Source organism: Phodopus roborovskii, unplaced genomic scaffold, assembly GCF_943737965.1.
Source record: "Phodopus roborovskii unplaced genomic scaffold, PHOROB, whole genome shotgun sequence".
Taxonomy (NCBI): Eukaryota; Metazoa; Chordata; class Mammalia; order Rodentia; family Cricetidae; genus Phodopus; species Phodopus roborovskii.
In genome coordinates this window covers 2,006,624-2,031,384 of record NW_026126558.1, presented here as the reverse complement: position 1 = coordinate 2,031,384, position 24,761 = coordinate 2,006,624, and positions in this window count along the sequence as shown.

Genomic DNA, 24,761 nt, shown 5'->3' with positions numbered 1-24,761 from the left:
TCTCAGACCACTTCCTGTGGCCTGTGGGTCAAGATGTGGGACTCTCAGATCCTTTTCCAGTACCATATCTGCCTGCATGTCATCATGTCCTACCATGGACTAAACCTTTGAAAATGTAAGCCATCCCAACTAAGTGTTTTTCCTGTATAAGAGTTGCTGTGGTCATAGTGTTTCTTCATGGCACTAGACATTCTAACTAAGACAAATAAATGGTGTTTGATAATTAGCTTAGTCAACCTTTCTAGTTGCTTTTCAGGATTAAATCTTAACATGGTAGTTTACAGGAATAGCCATTCTGTTTGTCTCTTCTATGCAATCCTATCATGCTCAGGCTGACTCTGCACTCACAGAGATCTATCTGCCTCTGCCTCCCAAGTGCTGGGATCAATGGTATGCTCTACTATACCTGGCTCTTCGTGAGCATCTCCAAAGGACCATCTAGAACAAAGTGGTGCAGATCTTGGCTGCCCCTACAGTACACCATTTGCTTGTCAGTGATCACATCCAGTGATATGTTTCTTCTGTAGTAAAACAAAGAAGAGGAACTATCCAAAGCATTATAATTAAAAAGATCTACATTTTAAGAGACTGGAGCTTTTGCTGGACCTCACAGCCAGAGTTAATACACCTTGGGATCACTTAACACTGAGCTCTCTTATTCTGTTGTGTACTCAGTCTGTTTGTCTAACCTGCTTATGAGAGAAACTTGTAATAACCAACATTGCTTGCCTTGGATTTCCCACATAATCAACATTTACAACTTAAACTATTACACAGCTGTTATCTTAAGTTATGTAATTTTCCATAGCCCAAGTAGTGCATGTGTGTTTGTACATGAGTGATGATAAATCATTTTCTGGAACAGCAAATAGGCTGAAAACAATATTACAAAGCAAATATTCATAAGTGTTGAAGACAATATGTGGATATTGTCTGATAAACAATAATGTTTGTAGTACTGTCACTGGGTCAGTTGGGGTAACTTCAGCTAATTCTTAGACAAGTCCATGCCTGGATTCTTGCTATTATGACTCATTCAATGATGTAACTATCCTTGCAAAACTCTGTTAAAGATTTCTGTAAAGTATTTCTCATTCCTTCCCATGTTGTTTTCTGTGCTGTTTAATAAAAAAAAAAAAAGAGTGAAGCTCTTTGTTATGGATACATATGGACGACGCAGGAAGAGAGTCATCAGACAGCTTACAGGCAGGCTTAGATTCAGACTCATACAGCAGACAGACAGGGACAGCAGAAGACACAGGGAGAGTGAGGTAGAGAATTCAGATCTGGACTCACTCCAGGTTAAATAAACACCAAGGGGGAGTGCTTTGATTTTTGTAATCCTCAATGTGACACCTAAGCATTATCAGTGACACAGAACTTATTATTAAGCGTTCTAACCCTAAACCTATGTCTAGCCTTATGCCAATGATAGTGATACCCAAGTTTTAAATTTAACCCCAAAATTAACTTAAAATTAACCCTTACCCTAACTATAGCCTTAATCCATATCCCACACCCCCAAATTAAGCCTACATCTAGTCCAAACTGAATTTTTAACCTACTCATAATGCTAACCCCAAACCTAACACTAAGACCTAATCTCAAACCAAGACCTAACTCTAACCTCAGTCTAACCTAAACCTAACCAAAGGCAAACCTTACCTATAAACCTAAACCAAACTCTCACCTTAACTATAACCAAACACTAACCCTTCCCATATCCATAAAACAATTTAGAAGACTAGCCCTGACTCTTACAGAAGACCAAACTCTAACCCTCCTTACTCCTAAACCTAATTCTAAGACTAGCTTTAATCGTAACCCTAACTCTAAACATGACATTTTTCCTAACCCTACCACATGTCATAACTTAACTCTAACCACAGGTTTATCCTAACCCTAGTCCAAATCCTAACCCTAAATATATTCCTAAACAAAATTCTCTCACTCTAGAATGAGACAATACTGTACAAGGCCTGACCAAAACAAACACTAACATTAGCTATATGCCTAGCTCTAACCTTAACACCAGCTCTAAAGTTACTCCTAGTTATAACCCAAATCCTAGGCAGAACTCTTATACTATAGCTCTAACCCTAACACCAGCTGCAGAACTAACTTAACCTTTTCCCTAACCCTAAATCTAAACCTGCCATGCTACTCGCCCTTATAATAACCTTGACCCTAGCCTTAACTTTACCATTACATCTAGTCCTGAACCTAATGCTAGGCTTAGCCCTAACCCTAGCCCTACTCCTAAAACCTACAGCTAATACTAACTGTAACCCAGGAGTATATTCATCCTTACCTAGCACTAATCATAAAATTAAACCTAAATGTAACCTTTTCTATAACTTTAGCCACAGCCCATGCCATAACCCACAACCCACTCAAAATTTATACTTTAGCCCTAGTCATAACCCTAGACAAAACTGTAACATTAATTCTACCAAAATTCTAAATCTAACTCCAGTCTTACAAACTTCCCTACACCAAACCCAAACCTAACCCTGCTAAGTTTGAGCATTATCCTCAGCCCTAAACCTGACCTCAACCCTTATTCTAGACCTAACCTTAGCCTAGTGTTAATATTAACCCTAGACCTACTCCCAACCCTGTCCCTCAGGATACCCCTACATCTCCTTACACCTAACCAGAAATCTAATCCTAGGACTAACTCTATCCTACACCCTAACCTTAAACCTAAAGCAATCCCCAGCCCTACCCATAACACAACACATAAACTTAACCTATTCATAAACCTGTAACAGTAATCATGAGCCTATCTCTAACCCTAAGTCTAGCTCTAATCTAAGCATTGCTCCAGACCAAATCTAAGCATTGCTCCAGACCTAACCCTAATTAAATCTAACACTGACCCTAACCCTAATGCTAAACTGAATCCTAGCTATAACATTAACCTTGGTATCATCATAGTATTAACTCTGGCTGTTCTAGTGAGGATTACTATTGCTATGATGAAACACTATGACCAAAAGCAATTTGGGGAGGAAAGAGTTTATTTGACTTATGTTTCCATATCATTGTTGATCACTGAAGGAAGTCGAGGCAGGAACCTGAAGGCAGCAACTGATACAGAGGCTGTGGAGGGGTGCTGCTTTTTGGGCTTCTTATTCTTTTTTATTTTACATATCAATCCCAGTTCCCTCTCTCTCCCTCTTTCCCTCTCTCCCACCCTCTCATGCCCCCTGACCACCCTCCCTTCCCATCCCCCCCCACTCCACATGTAGGAGGATGCTCATGTAGGGGTCATCTAAATCTGCCAAGTCATTTGGAGTAGGGATTAGGCCTTCTCTCCTGTCTCTAGGTTAAGGGAGTATCCCTCCATGGGGGATGTGCTCCCAAAGTCCTTTTGTGCACCAGGAATACATCCTGGTTCCACTGTCAGAAGTCCCTTAGACTGCCCAGGCTTTCTAGCTGAGACCCATGTTCAGGGGATCTAGTCAGTCTCATGCTGGATTCCCAGCTATAAGTCTGGGTGCCCATTAGCTTCTCCTTGTTCAGGTCAGCTGTCTCCGTGTGTTTCTGTAGCCTGGTCTTGTCCTCCCTCTCTGCATCTGGATTCCAGTTCGGCTCAGTGTTTAGTTGTGGGTGTTTGTTTCTGTTTCTATCAGCTACTAGATGAGGGCTCTATGATGGTGGTTAAGTTAGTCATTGATCTCATTATCAGGGAAGGGCATTTATGGTAGCCTTTCCACTGTTGCTCAAATTGTTAGTTGGGGTCAGTCTTGTAGGTCTCTGGACATTTCTCTAGGTTCAGTTTTCTCTTCAAACCTATAATGGTGCCCTCTTTTATGCTCTCTCTCTCTCTCTCTTTTCTTATATCTTGCTCAGCCTGTTTTCTTACAGAACCCAGGGGTGGCTCCACCCACAATGGGCTGGGCTTTTACCCATCAATCACTAAGAAAATGATCTGCAGGCCTGCCAACAGCCATATCTTTGGAGGCTCAATTAAAGTTCCCTCCTCTCAGAAGACTAGCTTGTGTAAAGTTGACCAAGCATTAACACTAATGGTTACTGTAGCAATAGCCCTAACCCTAAATCTAGCCCTAACACTGTCCTAAACATAAACTTAAATGTACATTAGACTAACCCTAACCACAGAACGACTTGGTGCCATAAATATAATCTCATACTCAGTTCTAATCCTAAATCTATCTATCTCTAATACTAATTAAAGCCTCTCCATAGATATATACTTAGTACTACCAGTATCCTTAATCCTAGCACTAGTCAAAATTCTAACCTTAAGCTGGGCAGTGATGGTACATGCCTTTAATCCCAGTACAAAAGAGGTGGAGGCAGGTAGATCTCTGAGTTCGAAGCCAGCCTGGTCTACAGAATAAGTTCCAGGACATCCAGGGTTACATAGAGAAACCCTGTCTCAAAAACAAAACAAAGGAATGAACAAATAAAATACTCTAGTTGTAATGCTCTCCTTAACCATAACTATTCCCTCCTCTAACACACACCTAATCCTAACCCTAACACACTCCTAGTCTCAGACATAATGCTAATGCTGAGTTTAGCACTAACAAAGAACTAACCCTAAAGCTAAGGCTAGCCACAACTCTGGCTCTATCATTATCATTAGACCATTACATCTTAACCTTTATATTAGCTCTGACCATAACTCCAAACCATACCATAGCCTTTACCATAACCCTACCTAGTGCAGTAATCCCAACACTAGAAGAGGTCCTACTTATACCCTGCTAACCCTATAGCCAACTAATTCTTTTTGTTTGTTTTGTTTTTTGTTTGTTTGCTTTTTGAGACCGGGTTTCTTTGTATTGCTTTAGAGCCTGTCCTGGAACTTGCTCTGTAGACCAGGCTGGCCTCAAACTCATAGAGATCAGCCTGCCTCTGCCTCCCAAGTGCTGGGACTAAAGGTGTGCACCACCAGTGCCCGGCTGCCAACCAATTCTTATCTCTGATCAAAACCTTGGCCCATGCCATAACCATAAACTTAGCTGTATCTGTAGCTACAACCAAAACCTACAGCTACTCCTAATATTTAACATTCGATCCAGCTCAAACCCAAACCTAGCCCTAACACCAAAACCTAACCCACACCAAACCTTAGCCCAACTTAAACCTATCTCTAACCCTATCTCTAACCCTAAAACTAACCCCCTCTTTAACCCTAATAAAAGCTCTACACTTAACCTTTATGTATCCCTTAAACAAATAGCAAATTCAACCCTAACATTAAACCAAGCACTAAACTTAGATGTAACCCTAAAACTTACCTTACCCCAACCCTAGCACAAACCCTAACACAACACTAACGACAGAGCCAAAAAAGTTCTAACCCTAACTAACCCTGGCCGTAGGAATAATCACAACTGAGTCAGTCCTAAATCCAATCTAAGCCTTAATCCTAACCCTGTCCCCAACCCTAACCTTAACACTAAACCTATCTGTGACTGGCCCTAACCCTATCCCTAATCTTATCCCTACCCCTACCTCTATTCCTAACTATAAACTTATCTATCGCTAACCCTATTCCTAACCCTAACCGTATCCCTAACCCTAGCCCCATCCCTAATCTTATTCCCACCCCTATCCCCAGCCCTATCTGAACCCCAGCCTTAACCATAACTCCATCTCTAACCCTAACCCTGAATCTAACCCTAAATGGAGACCTAGTACTAACATGAATCCCACCCCTGACCCTAGTATTCATGAAGAATAGATCTAGCACTAAGTTTGAGCTGAGCCTCCAACACTAAATGTAAGCTTAGATATTACAGAACCCCACCACTAACCCCAAACCCAACCATAGGCCTAACCTTAAACCTAACTAGTCCTGATCTTAACATGAGGCCTAACCTAAAGCTAGCCCTAACTCTAAGTATAGCCTTGAAACCTGTCCTCTAACCTTTACTTTAGTGCTAACAATAATCCTAACCCCAATTTTAAGGCCCTAAAAGCACCTCTAACCTAACTCTGATCTCTAATCCTAGCACTATCCTTAGCCCTAATCTAACAAAAGGCCCATGGTAACACTAGCCCAACACTAGCCCTTAAACTAATCCTAGCCCTAATTTTTAACCTAATTTTACACCTACCCATTACCTTAACCATAGTCATGTTAGCCTAAAGCCTAAACCATATCTTTACCTCTACCCCTAAAACTAACTTTTGCCCTAAAGATTAATATATGGCTAACTCTAATCCTGTACCCAAACTTAACACTAAACAAAGTTTAATACTAAAACTAAACCTAGACCACACCATAATCCTAACCTTTGACCAAGTCCTAACTCCAGCTTCAGCCCTAACTTGATGCCATCCCCAGCTTTAAAATTAACTCTGACCCTACTAAATCTAGCATTATTCCTTACCTTAACTATAAACTTAAACATAATCCTAACCCTGACCCTAAGCCTAGCCCACGCCATAACACTAATACAGGTCTTGCCCTTAAACTTAGCCATAGCTCTAGTACTAGCCTAAGCCCTACCCCCTAGCTTGAAACTTACAAGTAACTCTAAGCCTGACTCTAAACCTATCTGTAGCCCTAGTCACAAGACAAACTCAAACTGTAACCATAGACAAACTCAAACTGTAACCATAGACATACACAAAACCCCAGCCTTAGCCATAAACTTGTTTAATTTTAACTCTATCCCTAATCCTGGCCCCAGACCTAACCCTTAAGCCTAACCATAAACTCTGACCCTAATCCTAGCACTCTCTCTAAGCCCAGCCCATGTAATTATAATAACAGTTTCTAAGCCAGGATCCTAACTCTACCCCTAAAATTGATGCTAACCACAGCTCCAAACCTGACTCTAGCCTGACAGGTTTGCGCCATGTCTTCCCTTCCCTTTTCTGCTCCCTCCCGAATCCACACAAATCTCCCTATTATTCTCCCAGTGAAACATGAGATTTACAGCCTTAGCATTTATGCAATTTGAAGCTACCCTCTGATTTCTGTGTCTGACTGGTATGACCTGCTTCTCCAGTTTGAAGACTGATTCAGAATGCTTTACCCTTCAAGTCAGAACTGGCTCCAGTTTCCACTTGCCAGGTTTCTAGGGGCCTCCTTTCTTGTCCTGGGCTCTCCTCTATCAAAGAGCCAAAGTATTTGGAGGCATTAACTCAGCTGGAAGGGACCAGTCTTCCTTCTATTGTTGGTTTTGTTTTGTTTGAAATGGAGTCTCATATAGCCCAGGTTGGTCTTCAACTCTTTATGAGATGCCATCATGACATCTCATCTTCTTGATATTTTTGACAAGAGTGAGACCAAACACAGGCCACATCCAATCTTCACTCTGTTTGTAAACTGCATCTGTGTCCTGTGTTGTTAAAGGCACTTGACACTGTGATGGGTCATAGTCCCCTACCCCATTGCCTGAGGCTAGTCCAGAGTTCACTGTGAAGTTCCTAGGTTTTCTTGAGTGACTCAACAACTTGGTCAGCAAGGAAGTAAAGACACATTCATAAATGCACATATGCGGTTTAAGCATGCTTTCTTTTCCTTATTTTATTTTTTGTTTTTTTGAAACAGGGTTTTTCCGTGTAGCCCTGGCTATCCTGGAACTCACTCTGTACACTAGGTTGGCCTCAAACTCAGAGATCTACCTACCTTTGACTACCAAGTGCTGTGTTTAAAGGACTCTGCCACCAAGCCCAGGACAACTTTTTCTTTCTTTTTTTTTAAATGATACTATTTTTTAATTTAAATTTGAAACAAGCTTGTTTTACATGTCAGTCCCAGTTCCCTCACCCTCCCCTCCTTCTCTGTCTCTTCCCAACCCCCATCCCATCCCCTTTCTGCTCCCTAGGGAGAGTGAGGCCTTCCATGGGGGATCTTCAAGGTCTGTCATATCATTTGGAGCAAGGCCAAGGCCCTCCCCCATGTGTCTAGGCTGAGGGAGCATCTCTCTAGGGGGATGGGGCTCCCAAAGTCCATTTGTGCACTAGGGATAAATAAAATACTGATCTACTACCAGAGGGCCCATAGGCTGCCCAGTCCTCCTAACTAACATCACGTTCAGGGGGTCTGGGAGGGTCTTATACTGGTTTCCCAGCTATCAGACTGGGGTCCATGAGCTCCCACTTGCTCAGGTCAGCAGTTTCTGTGGGTTTCTCCAGCCTGGTCTTGACCCCTTTGCTCATCACTCCTACCTGTCTTGAAACTGGATTCCTGGAGTTCTGCTCAGTATTTAGCTGTGGGTGTCTGCTTCTGCTTCCATCAGCTACTGGATGAAGGCTCTAGGATAGCATATAAGGTAATCATCAATTTCATTATTGGGGAAGGGCATATAAGGAATCCTCTCCACTACTGCTTAGAATGTTAGTTGGTGTCATCCTTGTGGATCTCTGGACATTTTCCTAGTGCCAGATTTCTCTTTATAGCTATAATGGCTCCCTCTATTAAGGTATCTCTTTTCTTGCTCTCCTCTATTCTTTCCCTGATTCAATCTTCCTGCTCCCTCATGTCCTATTCTCCCCTCCTCTTCACCCTTCTTCTCCTAACTCCCTCTCCCCTCCTCCCAGTTTGCTCAGGAGATCTTGTCCCTTTTCCTGGGTACCATGTGGTCTCTCTTAGGGTCCTCCTTGTTTCCTAGCTTTTCTGGTGGTGTGGATTGTAGGCTAGTAATCCTTTGCTCTATCTCTAAAATCCATATGTGAGTGAGTACATACCATGTTTGTCTTTTTGTGACTGGGTTACCTCACTCGGGATGGTTTCTTCTAGTTCCCTCCATTTGTCTGCGAATTTCAAGATTCCATTGTTTTTTTTTTTTTTTTCCCACTGAGTAGTACTCCACTGTGTAAATTTTCTTTGTCCATTCTTTAGTTGAGGGTCATCTAGGTTGCTTCCAGGTTCTTGCTATTACAAATAATGCTGCTGTGAACATAGTTGAACAGATACCCTTGTTGTATGTATGTGCATCTTTTGGGTATATGCCTAAGAGTGGAATTGCTCAATCTTAAGGTAGACTGATTCCCATTTTCCCTAGGAACCGCCATACTGATTTCCAAAGGGGCTGTACGAGTTTGCACTCCCACCAGCAATGCAGGACTGTTCTCCTTTCTTTTCTTTTTAAAAATAATTTATTTAACCTTTATTTTATGTGCATTAGGGTGAAGGTATCAGATCCCCTGGAACTAGAGTTACAGACAATTGTAAGTTGCTGGGAATTGTAAGGTGCTGGTAATTGAACCCAGGTCATCTGGAAGAACAGTTAGTGCTCCTAACGGCTGAGCCATCTCTCCAGCCCCTGGTGTGCCCTTTTCTCCACATCCTCTCCAGCATAAACTGTCTTTGGTGTTTTTTATTTTAGCCATTCTGACAGGGGTAAGATGATATCTCAGAGTTGTTTTGATTTTTATTTCCCTGATGGCTAAGGATGTTGAACATCTTCTTAAGTATCTTTCAACTGTTTTAAATTCCTCTATTGAGAATTCCTTATTTAGTTCTGTACCCCACTTTTTAACAGAGTTATTTGGTGTTTTGGTGACTAGCTTCTTGAGTTCTTTGTATATTTTGGAAATCAGCCCTCTGTCAGATGTGGGGTTGGTGAAGATCTTTTCCCATTCTGTGGGCTGCTGTTTTATCTTGTTAACTGTGTCCTTTGCCTTACAGAAGCGTTTCAGTTTCAGGAGGTCCCATTTATTAATTGTTGATCTCAGTGTCTGTACTACTGGTGTTTTGTTCAGAAGTGGTCTCCTGTACCAGTTTGTTCAAGGGTACCTCCCACTTTCTTTTCTAAGAGGTTCAGTGTGGCTGGATTTATACAACTTCTTTTTTGTCGGAAGAAAGTTACAATTTCCCCCAAATAAGTGAGGCCTTTCCTTTCTATAAGCCCGGGACTGAAGAGATGGCTCAGTGGCTAAGAGCATATGCTGCTTTTATAGGGGACTCAGGTTTAGTTTCTAGCACCTACATCAGAAGGCTTACAACTGCTCTAGTTCCAGGGCCTCCAACAACCTCTCCTGGTCCCCTTAGACACCAAACATGCACATGGCATACATACATAGGCACAGACACTCACACATACATATAAAATAATATTTAAACAGAAGCTCACTTCAGACTTAAAAATAAAAAAAAAATTATTTCCATCTACGAAGTATTTAGCAGCTATACTCTCCCTACCTGGTTTGAGCCCCTGTAAATCTGGGGCTTTCCAGTTGGACTACCAGATGGAGATGTTTAATATTAATATTCATTGGATGGATGACTGGGTTACCAATTCCCATATAAAACTACCAGTGTACAAGAGTTCAAAGACATTGACTGTTCTACTAATGCTATTAAAATGTCATCACTGGTGGAGGAGTTTCTGTCTATATCCATGCAACTACATAGACATTTTTTTTCTTTCAGTTTAGAAAAGAGCTCCTCCTTTTCTTTGTCAAGTTTTGAAGAAATCAGACATCAAAACAGTCTAAGAAAGTGATAAAAAGCATCGGGAAACTCACCTTAATGTTTAAGAATAAAGCAGAAATAAAGAGCTGTCTGAATCACTTCCTCAACTTCCTTCCCTCCACAGGTAACCATCGTCCTATCTATATGAATACACGGTTCTAGAGAGGAAACATTGCCTGATCTTGCCAGTTCCCCTCAGGTTACCATGATTAACACCTACATGACTAAAGTACGAGGTTCCTCCCAGGACTGAGAATTGAGAGCTTGAACTAAGTGGCTGTGATGAGCACACTGAGTCGGTTGTGCTACTTTTAGGCTCAGACATTTTGGAGTGTGGTCATTGTGACCTGTGCGGAAGAAGCCTGCAGATAGAATGAAGTCGTGATAAAGCTGGGCATGTGCATTGAGAAAATAAAAAAGATGGAAGGAAGAGAAAGAGATCAGGGAGCAGAGGAGGTATAAAGTAGAAGAGAAAGTATAAATTCAGGCATTATGCTGGCCTGCCCCTGTCTCGTGGCAGAATGCACTCAGGCTGCAACCTTGGTCAGGGTTCCATGGAGGTTCAAAGGACCCCTTTAAGAGAAAGGACCCCCCCCCCTTAACAGTCTTTTTGCCTGCTCATCTCTTTCTGCTCTCTTCTCTTTCCCGCTCTCCTCTCTTTCTTGCTGTTCCTCTGAGACAGACTGGACTTTTCCTGTCTCCCTCGTCGTTTCTGTTTTCTTTCTCTGTCTCTGTGTCTCTTTACCTCTTTTCTCTTCCCTTCCCCCTTCCATTTCTGCTCCCAGTTGGCCAACACCTACCTCTTCCTTCACTCCCCTTCTCAATAAACTCCATGTTGGTTTGTTGAGTTTTGTGGTTTGTGTTTCATCACTTATAGCTGCAGCAAAGCAACATCTGGAAGAGCCTGACTTTTCTTCTTTATTTCCCAAGTCTCCCCACTTCACCTCTGCAGCCCACTAAAGCCCTGCTCATTTTCCTGCCTTTGATTTGTGAAAGTTTATTGCTGTGGTTTATTTGAATGCTTATCCTTTCCTTTTTATTTCTGTTTATTCACTTTGGAGATGTTTCTCCACAGGTAGCCTCACTGTTCTTATACTTGCTCTTTCTGCATCAGTCTTACACACGCTGGACTGTTGATGTGTGACCTTCCCATGATTGACACTTGAACTTGAATTAGTTGGCATTACATGCTTGAATTAGTTGTTGTGTTACATCAGCTAAAACATCATTTAGATATAATTTCCTCAGGAAGAAAAAAAAAAAAAACTTGCTCATTAGTAGAAGTGAACAAAATTCCTACAATTATATAATGTGAAGTATTCATTCATTCACTGGGCACCTACTTTGTCCCAGATTTTGATCAAACATTTCATCCAACCTTGCAATGAGGAGTTCTCATTTGGTTATGTTTTCTGACACTTTCTATTGAAAGTCCCCAGCAAGTCCCCTAGGACCCTTGGTCACCTTCTTACTAGTCAAGATAGGAGCCCTACTATGATGTCTCCTATTGATCTTCGGCTGTTTATACTACACAAATTTTCTAGTTTTTTTTTTCTTTTTGAGACAAGGTCTTATGTGGCCTAGGCTGTTCTTGACTTTGACATACAGCTAGGTGGCCCTAAACCACACCACCCCTACCCCCAATTCTCTCACCTTCATTTAGGAGTGCTGATTATGCTTAAACATCACCACAGTGATAAACTTTTCTAGCCCCCTATCTAAACAGAATCAGGCTGGCATATAACTTGGAAGGAAGGAAAGAATAAGGGGGTGGGGGAGATACAAAAAGAAAAGAATTAATTTGTTCAAATATTGTGACACAAACCCATAGTTAACTACTCAAGAGATTGAGGCATGGGAATCATTTGACCTCAGAAGTTTAGAAGTAAGCTAGGACAACATAGTGAGACCTTGTTATAGCGTAGTAAATAAGAATTTAGAAAATGATAGACTGATGGATATTTATTCGGGGAGAAATCACTTACATCAGAAATAGATGACCGCTGCATGTTCCCGTCCCAAGGATGCTGCCTGTCTCCAAATAGGAAATAAGAGAGTGAGTTGGAGTCTGGGACCCCAGAACTAGTCCCTCCAGGCTACACACCTGCACCTGTCCTCACGCCCCAGTGGGTGTGGTCAGTGCAACAGGTGCGAACAGGGTGGATATCTCACTATAACTTCTCTTAAAAGCAAATATAATTGAATAAATAAACAAACAAGCATCCAGTAGCCATCATGCTTCTATCCTATATTGTCTTAGTATACGTGTCATGTATCTTTATAGTGTGTAGATGCCAATATACGCAGAGAGGGAGGATTTGTTTATTTACTCTATTAGATCATAAGCCCCTTGAGGGCCCAGGCCTTGTCTATTTTCTTCTCTGCTGTGTCAGTCTCTCCTAGAACAATGGAAGCCATTCAGAAAGTATTTGTAAACAGAATGAAGGGAACAGGCCAGCTGGAGGAGAGAGGGCTGTTGTAGCTCAGGTACAGACAGTCCCTGATGCATCTCTCAGATCTCTCTCTTTGTCTCTTGCTAGTTGAGTGAGACTCGGTGTTCTTGTCTCTCAGAAAGTGATACCAGTGCCCACAGGCTATGAGAATTTCTGGAGGTGTTCTTTGGAGTCCTGTCTAAATAGCTTAGCCAAGTGGCCCTGAGTGGGAAGTACCCGGGGACAGTGAGCTGTGAGGATCATGAGTAGTACTGGTGGGCAGGGGAGAGGTAAAGCTAGGTCAGGCTGTTCTGGGAAGCCAGTCTTTGGCAGGGAAGGAATTGAGGGGATTATGATCTGATCCAGGAGGTGCTGGCTGGCAGGTGGTTCAGCAGGGTGTAGTTGAAGATGCTGGGTGATGCCGCAGGACAAATTCATCTCTGAAAATCTGTTCTTTACCTCTTGATCCCATAGAACTGAAAGAAAGAGTACATACTGACATCTCCCTACACCAGGAAAAAAACTCCTTCCTTCTTCTTCCTCCTCCTCTGTTTTTCTTTTTTCTTTTTTTGAGACAGGGTTTCTCTGTGAAACAGCCTTGGCTGTCCTGGAACTCTCTTTGTAGACCAGGCTGGCCTCTGCCTCCAGAATGCTGGGATTAAAGGTGTGTGCTACCATACTGGAAACTTCTTAAAGAATACACACTTGGTCAATATTCTCTAAAGGCAGTGTCCTCAGGCAAGAAAAAAACATCCCTGACCATGACCATAAGTCTCTGCTAAGAGACCCAGTTCCCACAAGATTACCGTGCCTTATTTTCACATTAGTCTGTTTGTTTACTTTGCAGTGCCAGGGGTGAAGCCTATCAGCTTTATGCATGCTAGCAGGCACTCAGCCCTGAGATGTAGCCCAGCTCCTTTGTCTTTTTTATTTTTTTGAGAAAGACAGTATCTCACTATATATCCTTGGCTGGCCTGGGACTCACAGAAATCTCTCTGAATCAGCCTCCCAAATTTTAGGATTAAAGACATATGCCACCACACCTGACTCTTCGTCTATTTGATATGGGTGCATAGCAAATCAAATGTACTCTTACCAATTATCATTCCTTTAAGAATGATTATATACTGTATCAGTTAAGGTTCTCTACTGGAACAGAACTGATAGAATGACTCTCTCTATATGCATATAAAGGGGATTTACTAGAATGGCCTGCAGGCTGTGGCCCAGCTAGTCCAACAATGGCTGTCTACCAATGGAAGGGCCAAGAATACAATAGTTGTTCAGTCCATGAGACTAGATGTCTCAGCTGGCCTTTAGTACATGCTGGAATCCTGAAGAAGCAGGCTTTAATGCCAGTGAATGGATGGACCTGCCAGCAAGAGCAAGCTTCTTTCGTCTGTGTCCTTTATATAGGCTGCCAGCAGAAGGTGTGGTTCAGATTAAATGTGTATCTTCCTGCCTCAAAGATCTGGATCAAAAGTGGGTTTTCCCACTTCAAATGATACAGTTAAGAAAAGTCCCTCATGGGTTTGCCCAGCCACCTAGTTAGTTTCAGATGCAGGCAAGTAGACAACCAAGAATAGCCATCACACACATTTTTTGGAAAATTCTAGATTTTTCTAACATAAATATTATATTGATCTTTGTTGAAATGGCTTCTTTATCCTTTTCTTCAGGTTATTTGGGCTTTGCTTGTTGTTGTTGCTAGGCTTTTGTTTCTTTGGTTATTTGGTTTTGTTCTTTGAGACAGAGTCTCGGAATGTGTCTCAGACTGGCCTGGAATCAGTGTCCTCCTCCTGCCTTAGTTTCTCCAATACTGGGGTAACAGATAAATACCACTGCACCTGGCTTAGCCCATTTATCTCTCTCTCTCTGGTCCACTTTTTTCCTGTCATCTCTCCTTTAGTCTTTCCATAATGACCCTGACATTAATTTCAGAATTCAGGAAGAACTTGGATGAGAGTCAAGCAGTGAAGGCAGACAATGGCTTTAACTACAGGAGTCCAGCATTTTTGAGGGATGTCCTCACGAGGCTCACAGAGAAGATGGCATCTTCATAAAGACTTGAGTTAAAGAACAGCCCTAGAGTCTTGGGGAAGAGTACACTAGGAAATGGAAACAGCATAAGTAGAGGCCCTGGAGAATAAGCTTAATGACAGCAAACAAAACAAAACAAAACAAAAAAACAGAGTGAAGGTCAATAGTAGGAGAACAGGGTTGGGGCAATGCATACAGGGAGGGCCTTGGGGCTACTTTGGAAACTCTGACTTATGTCTGAGCAAAAGTGTTGTTTATACAAACAAAAAGGAGAAACAATATCAATTTGAGAGCACGAGTTCACCGATGTATGCCCTTCGATGAAAAACCGAGCAATAAATCAATAAGGTAGATATATACTTGAAAAAATACCTATATTAAGAGGAAAAACAAAAACAAAACTCATTATATTAAACCATTTTATAAGATTAAATTGTTGTTATCTTGTAGAAAAAAATAAGTGATTCACCTAAGTAGTTAACTTAACCAGATCATCTGCTGCCTTCAGTTGGGGGGGGGGTTTGTGTCAGGTCCAAGTGGCTGTCCCCCAAGCCTTCATGCCTGGGACACCAGGTGGCAATTGCTTTAGCAGTGAAGATCTTTTCAGATTGATCTAAGGTGTCTCCTGTGGGAGCACCAGTCGATGTTTTCTTTTATCCTTCACAGCACGAGAAGTGCCGTGTTCCCTGGCAACAAATGTACAACCTTCTGTCAAGCCTGTTTCCCGGGTATTGTGTATTGTGGATTGTGCTTTCCCCTAACACATTTTTGTCCTCTTTTGTTTCGAAATAAGGAAGTCAAGAGATGGCACACACTGGGCTGTCAAACTACTTATAATCATGGTGCAGGTAACAGCAGTTGCACAAACCGTAAAACTGGTTACCTGTGACTGAGTGTAGCTCACAGTCTGGAACTCCTTACACCCTACCCCCTCACTCGAAGAGAACCAGGAAATTCTAAATTCCCACACTGGATGACACACTTTGAGCCAAACCAAACTCTACTTGTTTTCTTAATATTCCCACAAGAAAACTAAGCGATACAACTACACTGACCTGGGGCAAGTATGAGTCTTAAAAATTGGAAACAGGAAAAAACAAAAACCTCAATGTGCCTTTGTCTTTTTCGGTTTGGTTTGCACTCTTGGCACACTTTTATTGTTGTGGCTGCTCATGGTAAACTTGCATCGTGATGGTAACAAAAATAAAACAGATGGGCTGGCGCTGTGAACATAGGAACAGGAGAGCTGTCCCTGTCCCTCACCAGCTGCAACACTCAGGAGTTCAGGACATGAACCTTGCCTGGGCAACACAATAGAACCAGCCATTAGCAGAGGTGTGGAGGTATGCATGAGCCAGCCCTGGAGTTGTAAGTGTGGGGGAGCTGTCCCTGCTATGTCTGTCATAGAGCTGAGTGGGTAGAAGAGAGATGGTCCCCCCTGCCCCCAGCCCTCTCCCCTTACCCTTGCAACAGACAGAGCTGACCCCCTTGCCAGCTGCAGCACTCAGGAAAGCAGCCCTGCCCCAGGCAGCACAGCAGAGCTGGCCCTGTTGTCAAAGGTGTGGGTGACCCAGTCCTGATATTGTGAGCAGGGGGGCTGTCCCCATTGCTCTCCTGACTTGTGGCAGCGTGGGAAGAAGAGAGATACAACCATCCGTATCATCACCTGGGACAGGTGGAGGAGCTTGCGCTGGGGTCATGGGAGTGGGAGGGCTGTCCCCACGCCTCACCAGTTGCAGCATTCCAGAGAGTGGCTCCTGTAGCCCACCTGGGCTACACAGTGGGGCTGGCCCTGATGGTGATGGTGTGGGAGGGCTGACCCTGAGGGCATGAAACAGGAGAATGGCCCCTCTCCTTGCTCATTGATGCAAGAGGTGTATTGGGGGGGCAGTGCTGGAGAGCTCATCCTGGTGGTGAGAACAGGGGAGAGAGCTGGCGGGCTGACCAACCCTGCAGCTGCCCAGGTCCAGATCCAGGGTTATGACTTTGCCAGATCCCAATCCACCCCATCTGCTGGAGCATGTGAAGGAACCTGACCCACACACCCAAAGCTGCAGGATCTCCACAACACAATATCCAAGAAGAGTCCCAGCGCGTGCACAGCATCGGTGGTGCAGTAGAAACCAGAGGCCTTGGGCCTCTCTGCAATGAACACTTGCAAATAAAGATTTATAGACAAAGGGGTTCATGGTGTGACTCACTGTGTCACCCTGCAGCTTCCATGACGAGGTTTTTAATTTTTTTCTTTTTTTTCTCTTAAATTTTGTTTCCTTTTGAGGAGGTTGCAGGGGAGGAGAACAGATGCAAAGGGATGACAGGGAAATGAATGTGATCAGGTTAGATGACACGAAAGACACACAGAATAAGTCAAAAGAAAGTTTAAAAAAAAAAAGAAAGAGCAGACAACTATTCCCAATGCCCACAATGCCCCTTGAGAAGGGAGGCGCCCCTCCACTGCCTCTATCACTTGGTTTGCAGGCCTGTGTGTCCATGCCTGGCTTTTTACATGGGTCTGGGGAGTTATTGAACTCAGATTCTCACGCTTGCGTGGCAAGCACTCTTAACTACTGAGTCATCTCCCTGATCCACATGTTCATTTCTCAACCTTACAAACGTACCTGTTCCTTTGTGCTACCACAGTCGGAACTGCAAATCAAATCTAACAGCTTGAAGATAACCAAAGGAGACAATAGACAATAAAACAGGACCTCCATCTTTCATCCAGTAGCCTGGGGAACTTTTCGTCTTCATAGCTGTGTGATCACTGTAATCCCAGGGACCTCTTGAACCAGGAGTCTCCCATTTCTCATACCCTCCTATCTATATCTATTAGTAATAGCTATTTTGTGAATTTTGCTCCCCAGTTGAAAGGCTATGATGAGGGAAAGCACAGAATCCAAGGTACATATATTTTGTTTTTGTTTTTGTTTTTGTTTTTTTTTTTTTTTTTTTTTGCTTTGTTTTTTCTGTGTTTGCAGTACTGGGCATGGAACCTTAAAGCGTGGGAAATAAGATTCACTGGACTCAGTATAGGATAAAGTGTGGTTTATTCGGGGAGAATTCACTTACACATGAAACAGATGACTGATGTGGGTTCCTGCTCCACGGATGCCACCTGGATGTTCTCAGCAACCTGACCAGGAAGCAAGAGAGCCAGCTGGGGTCCAGGACCCCAGACCTAGCCTTCCCTGTCACATCCGCACCTGTACCCATGCCCAAATGGATGTGTTTCAGTGCAACAGGTGTGGGTGGGTGGATATCTCACTACAGAGCCTGGGACCTCACACAGGCTAGGAAAGCTTAATTGTAACTCAGCTGCCACATACTTACACTTAAAACCACACACACACACACACACACACACACACACACTCACACACAAAACTTTGAGCAGGATGTGGTGGCTCATGTCTATAACTCCAGTACTTGGGACTGATGGAGAGGCCAGTCTGAGCTACAGAGCATGACCTTGTCTCAATATAACAAAACAAAACACATTTGCTATTTAGTTAGAAGTGAGAATTTTAACATTTAATTTAATTGTTATTATAAGTTTTTTTTTGTTTTTGTTTTTTTTTTTTTTTTTTTTTTTTTTTTTTGAGACAGAGTTCAGTGTAGTCTAGGCTGGCCTGAATTTTCTACATATTGCATAATAATGACCTTGGACTTCTGATCCCCCTGCCTCCAGCTCTTAAGCGATGGGGTTTAGTGTGTGCCACTGCACCCAGTTTATGCAGAGCTGGGAATGGAGCCCAAAGCTTCATGCATTCAAGGTGTGTGTATATTCTCCCAACTGTGCTGTTCTCCCAGCCCCCACATTATATTTTCAATTTATTTGGCCTTGTGTGTATGAGTGTTTTGCTTACATGTGTGTACACTAGATGCATACCTAGTGCCCAAAGAGGTCAGAAGAGGGAGTTGGAGTCCCTGGAACTGGTGTATGGATGGATGGCTGTGAGCCACTATGTGAGTGCTGGGAACAGGACCTGTGTTCTCTGCAAGGGCTCTTAACCACTGAGCCATCTCTCTTGCCTCCAAAACCGTAGGTGTTTATTTGTTTGCTTGATTGTTGCAGGTCCAAAAGAAACCCTGGATACATGGCTGACTGTGGTTTCTATTGGCATACTGACCTCTAGGAGCTCTCAGCAAGTACCTGTAGCAGAGTCCACCTGGTATCCTGGATCTTCTTAGTTCTTTTCACCTGACTTCTTTCTTAACCTTAAACTTCTCCAGCTCATGGGCATCCCTTTTCCCAGCTTCTCATTCCTGTATAACCCTGCCACTTAGGTCATGTGCCCTCTTGGTTTGTTTTGTCCCTTTCTCCATCTCCTTTGCTCCCTCTCTCTTCTCTTGATCACTGCTCCCATTTCATGGCTCAGTTCAACCTACTGGTCATGTTTAGTCTACTACTTTCTCTCCATCTCTTCCAGTTGCCTCTGGCTGTACTCTCTCTTATAGCTACAATAAAAACCTTTTCCTCATTCCTACCTTGGGGTGGTCGTGTCCTCGCCTAGTCTACTAGAGACTCAGTTTTCCTGTGATGTACTCTCATGCATAGAAACAAGACAAGCCCTAATGACACAACAGCAGTAAAGGTCCATTAAGGGACAACTCTTTTAAAATATATATATATATATTTATTATTTTTTTATTTTACATATCGATCCCAGTTCCATCACCCTCCCTCTCCCCTCCCTCCCATCCCATGCCTCTTTCCCCCACTCCACAGGGAGGGTGATGCCTTCCAGGAGAGATCATCAAAATCTATCAAGTCATTTGGAGTAGGGTCTAGGCCCTCCCTCCTGCCTCTAGGCTAAGGGAGTATCCCTCCATGGGGAATGTGTTCCCAAAGTCCTTTTTGGGACAACTCTTTCCTTATGGCTAGGAAAACAAAATCCCTGGCCAATGGACAATCCTCAGGAAGGCAGTACAATCTATAGGAAGGCCAGTCAACCTTACACCATGCTAATGAGATAGGCAGAATAATTGCACCTTTAATGAGATGATGCACTTCCTTCCCAGAATTTTCATCCCCTACTACAGGAGGCCAAAGCCATGAAGCTTCATCAATCTCTCCACTTTTCTGAATTATTCAGAAAAATTCTAACTTTACATTTCTTCCATCTTTTAATCTAACCACGCTTTTCCTAACACTTTGGGCTTCACTCTTTGAAATGCTCCCCTCTCCAACATACAGCTGACTGCCTGTCACTATGTGGATGACCTCGTGCTGGCATAGCTCATTTCTGTAGAGTTTTCTTCCTTCTCTTCTTCATTTTCCTCCTCCAGGCAGCAGCAGATTTTATAGCTTGCCTGCCCTGGGGTTTTTCTTTTAAACCCTAATAAATATGTTCTCAAGATTCCATTTAAGTCAGTCCTTTACTAACTAGACTAAGAATCCCAATATGAAACCCTGGTTTCCCAGTGGGTATCATCATTAACCAGTTCTTAGCTTTGATATCCTACCCCATCTCTGTTCTCACTTTTCAAAACTCCAGGCACCTTGGGATCATGTACTAGGTAGCTGCATCCCAAAGAACATCAGAGGATCCATGAGCTCTTGCCTAGCCACACTCTAGTCTTTTACAGGAAAGGGCTTCCCTCTGGCTCTGGGATTCTGCTGAAGGTAGCTTCTCATTCCAGGCTTTTCCTGTGAATTTCATTCTGAACTGCCCTTTCTGTCCAAGGGACCACCTGTGTCCATATTCTTAGTGCCATTTATGGAAGGTGATGTTCCCAGTGACGCTCAGACTGTTGCTGCCCCTGTGGCTCTTAGGCAGGGAGCTGTCACTATTTTATTGATAGTTCCGGGCAGGTGTTAGGTTTACTTCCAGATGCAGAAGACAGATACACTAGGATACACCGCTCATTTCATGTACATGTATAGCTCTTGAGAAAAGGCATTGGTTTGTATGACAGTCCATAAGCCATCCTTAAAAAACAAGAGGAAACAAACAAGAATCTCTTGTAGTTCATGGGAATCTCAGACAACTGTGTGATAGACAATATCCTTGGACTCAAGCCTCTGCTGTCATCTCCAGAATGCTGGGATTGCAGCCCAGAACCCATCTCCTTGGCATCTCAAACTGCCTCTTAAAACACTTAACTATTTACTAGAAAATACAGTATCACTCACAGCCTTGAGCTTTCTTTTACTGTCAGATTATTCCAAGTTAATTTTATAGTTTCTGAAGCTGTGTATTCTAAGTTGTACTGCACTGCTCTCAAGGTTATAGCCACTAATTTCTTTATTTCAGGTTAATAAGGTATTTTATTAATTATTTTAGTTAATATTCATGCATTCATATAATGCTCTTGGATCCAATCTACCCCATATTCCCTTCCCTCCAATATCTCCCTATCCCCCCCATTTCCCCTCCCAAATTCATGTGATCTTTTAAAAAGTTTAATAGACACTGAGTCCATTTAGTGATGGCTGCTTGTGCAAGATATGGGCCACATCAACATGGAGAGTATCTCAGGGGCCCACACCCCTGAAGAAAAGATAACTCTCCTCTCCCAGTAACCACCAATGTCTCCTCAGAAAGGAATGTGACTCCATGAGCACCTTGGGTTTCATATCAGTTGGCTTGATCCTGTGCAGGTCTTGTACAAGCTGTCTGAGTTGCTGTGAGTTCGTGTATACAACTGTGTTTTCTGGAAAATGGATTTTGGTTATAGTCATATACTTCCTTTGATTTTTACAATCTTTCCACTTCCTCTTTTGTGATGATTCCTTTGCCTCAGGAGGAGGATGTGTGATACAGATGTCCTATTTATAGCTAAGCACTCCTTGGTCTCTTATTCTCTTCACATGGATCAGTCATTGACCTCTGTATTAATCACAATCTACTAAAAAAAAAAAAATAAAAGCTTCTCTGATGACAGCTGAGAGATGTACTAGCTTACTCAAATAAAGAAAAGAATTTAGGAGGCAGTTTATTCCTGTGTCTATTTAATAGAATTGTAGTAAGTTCTCCCCTAGGGTCTGTGACCTAGTCAGCCACTGATTTTTTTTTTTTGACTGAATTAATGGTCCCAGACATGGGGCCAATCTTAAAAAGTAGGCTTAAATGCAATGGTTGCTCCCATAATATTTTTCTGGGCAAGTGGTTATTGTAGTTCTCAATTTTACATCTGAGTACAACTGGTGATTTTCTCTCCTGGTAACGTGCATAGAACCTTCAATCCTATGAAAGCTAACCAATAGGAATGAAGTTTCCAGATCAGTACCTAAGTGCTTTCTCCATGTCCTGTAACTCATGTATTTTCAACAACAGATCCGTTTGTTGCTATTTAGCCTTTAGTTATTAGTTAATTAGTTACTTTGTTTTTAAAACATGGTCTCACTGTGTAGTCCTAGCTTGCTTCGAACTGGCTATGTAAACCAGGTTGGCTTTGAATTCGGAGATCTGCCTACCTCTGAATCCTCAGTGCTAGGACTAAGGTGTATACCCCTATACCTGGCAGAAATAGAGTCTTGATTATCTGGAGGGTAACCAAGAGCAATGGTAAAAATCCTGTAACATTTGGGAAGGGGCATATGGGATCCCATTGACCAACAACTCAAGAGGAAGTAACCTGTACCTGGCATCAGACTTTTTATTTGACAGCCAATGGTGTTTAGGGGCAGAGGTCGTATTCCCCCATTAAAGGGTAACTTCATTTAAACTCCTTTTGTAAGTGTGTGTGTGTGTGTGTGTGTGTGTGTGTGTGTGTGTGTGTATTTATGTATATTAGGATGCCTCTATAGTAGTAAGTTTCTGTATGACATTTCCAAAGTTTTTTTTAATGTTATTGATCTTTCCCCATACTCCCTTCTCTTTCCTGCATTCCCATCCTAGACACCTTACTAATCACCTATATTCCATCCTCCTTTCCTTGAAATCCACCTCTACAGACCCTTACTAGTTTCCAGTCTTCTGTGGGTACTCCACACACATTAAGGATTCAAAGCTAACATTAACTTATGAGAGAGAACATGCAGTGTTTGCCTTTCTGGGTCTGGATTACCTCACTCAAAATCATTTCCAGTTCTATCCACTTACTGTCAAATTTTATATTTTTCTTTATTGCTGTTTATTTTTAAATATTGCCTTGTGTCCCATTACAGTCTCAAATGTCCCAAGAAGTTCTTATGAACATACAAACTTCTCTCCTTCCCAACTCCCCAGATCAGGAAAGTTTTCCCTCAGTGATTAGAGAGACATTTACAAGCCCTGTTAGTGCAGGAATGACATTTCATCTATTTTCCCAAGTATCACAGACCTTGTGACTCTAAGCTGAATGCAATAGTCAGAAGTCTTGACAACAGCACCATCCCAGGAGGATGGATGTATGCTTGATGAAGTTTGCTTCCCACCCTGAACTCATCCTTCCCCTTGGGAAGCAAAACATCATCTCTCAGATGTTCAAGGCCATGTCACGACATAGTTCATCAATGAAGCCTTCCTTAGTGGAGTGCTTGTCTTAGTTCATTTTCATCTATGGGTTCTATTGTCCTCACTTTCAGATTATAAATTCTCCAAAGAGTCCCAAACTTGATTTTGCTATTGTTACAGATTTGTCAGATGGATTTTTCTCCCTTGTTTCTTATTTAAGACTTCAGCAATTTGGTTTTTGGCAAATGAAAAGTGGCTGTCAAAGTGGCTTCAACCCCCACTTAAAGTAACCACATCACTTATTAGTAGATGAGGATGACTTATCTCTGCTTCTTAAAGTAACTCACTTTAATAGCAGCAAAGTACTTGTTATTTAAGTCTTAGAGAATGTCATGCTAATTATAACACTTCACATTACTAAGAGGGAAGAAAACGGGCTGTTTTTCTGCTGAGCAAGTTAATAGATTTTATTATTTCACTTTTTCCTTGCCATTCACTATTAAACAAAAAAGAAAACAGTCAAATCATGCTGGTGATCCCATCTTTCTGGAAGTGGGACAAAAGGATCAGGAGTTCAAGGTCATCCTCAACTACACAGCAGGTTTAGGCTCTGCTGGCCATCTCAAAGGAAATAATAATAATAAAAATAATAATAATAATATAAAGGGATACCAGTCAGACACAATTCTCAAAAAGTTTTGCTGAGTCAGTAAATTAGAAAAATATATTGGACATTAAAACTTGAAAGTAGGGTTATGATATGGACTCCAGACTCCTGGCATCAAATTCCATTAAGACATTAAGATTAGTCTGTTTTGAAGCCTGAGCATAAAGAAATGTGTTTCTTCTTTGATTAAATTATGAAGGATGAAAGAAAAAGCAAGAACTTTCAGAGGACAAAGATGAGATAGAGGGGAGCCAACAGATTGCACTCAGCCCATGGAAAGTAACTGTTCAGGGCTGGAGAAATGAGTCAGTGGTTAAAGGAACTGCTGGGCTAAGGCTATAGCTCTGTTGGTGGAGCATTTGCCTCGCATGCAGAAAGCCTTTGTTCCACCCTTAACACCAAACAAAACTGGGTGTGATAGTGCATGCTTATAATCCCAGCACTCAGAAGGTGGAGGCAGGAACATCAAAAGTTGAAGGTTATTCTCAGGCTATATAGAGAGTTTGAGGCCAGCCTGTCTCAAAATGCTGTGTCAAAACAGAAAATAAAAGGAGAGGCTAGGAAATATCCAATTTTCTCCTTTTCTCTTTTCTTCTCTTCCATTAGATTGTCTTTGTTCTTATATTTAAATTCCAGGTTCCAAAGGGAGATTTCGAAGCTCATTGGAAATATATTAAGTCAGACAACACCAGCTGACAAGTAGCAACTTAATTCAGAGCTACAGATACAGAATGCTTTTTATTAGAGGAGCAAAGTAGGGAGGAGGAGTAGACAGAAAGGCTCATTAAAGCTGTGCTGTGGATGAGGCCAAGCAGGGGTTGCTTGAGCTC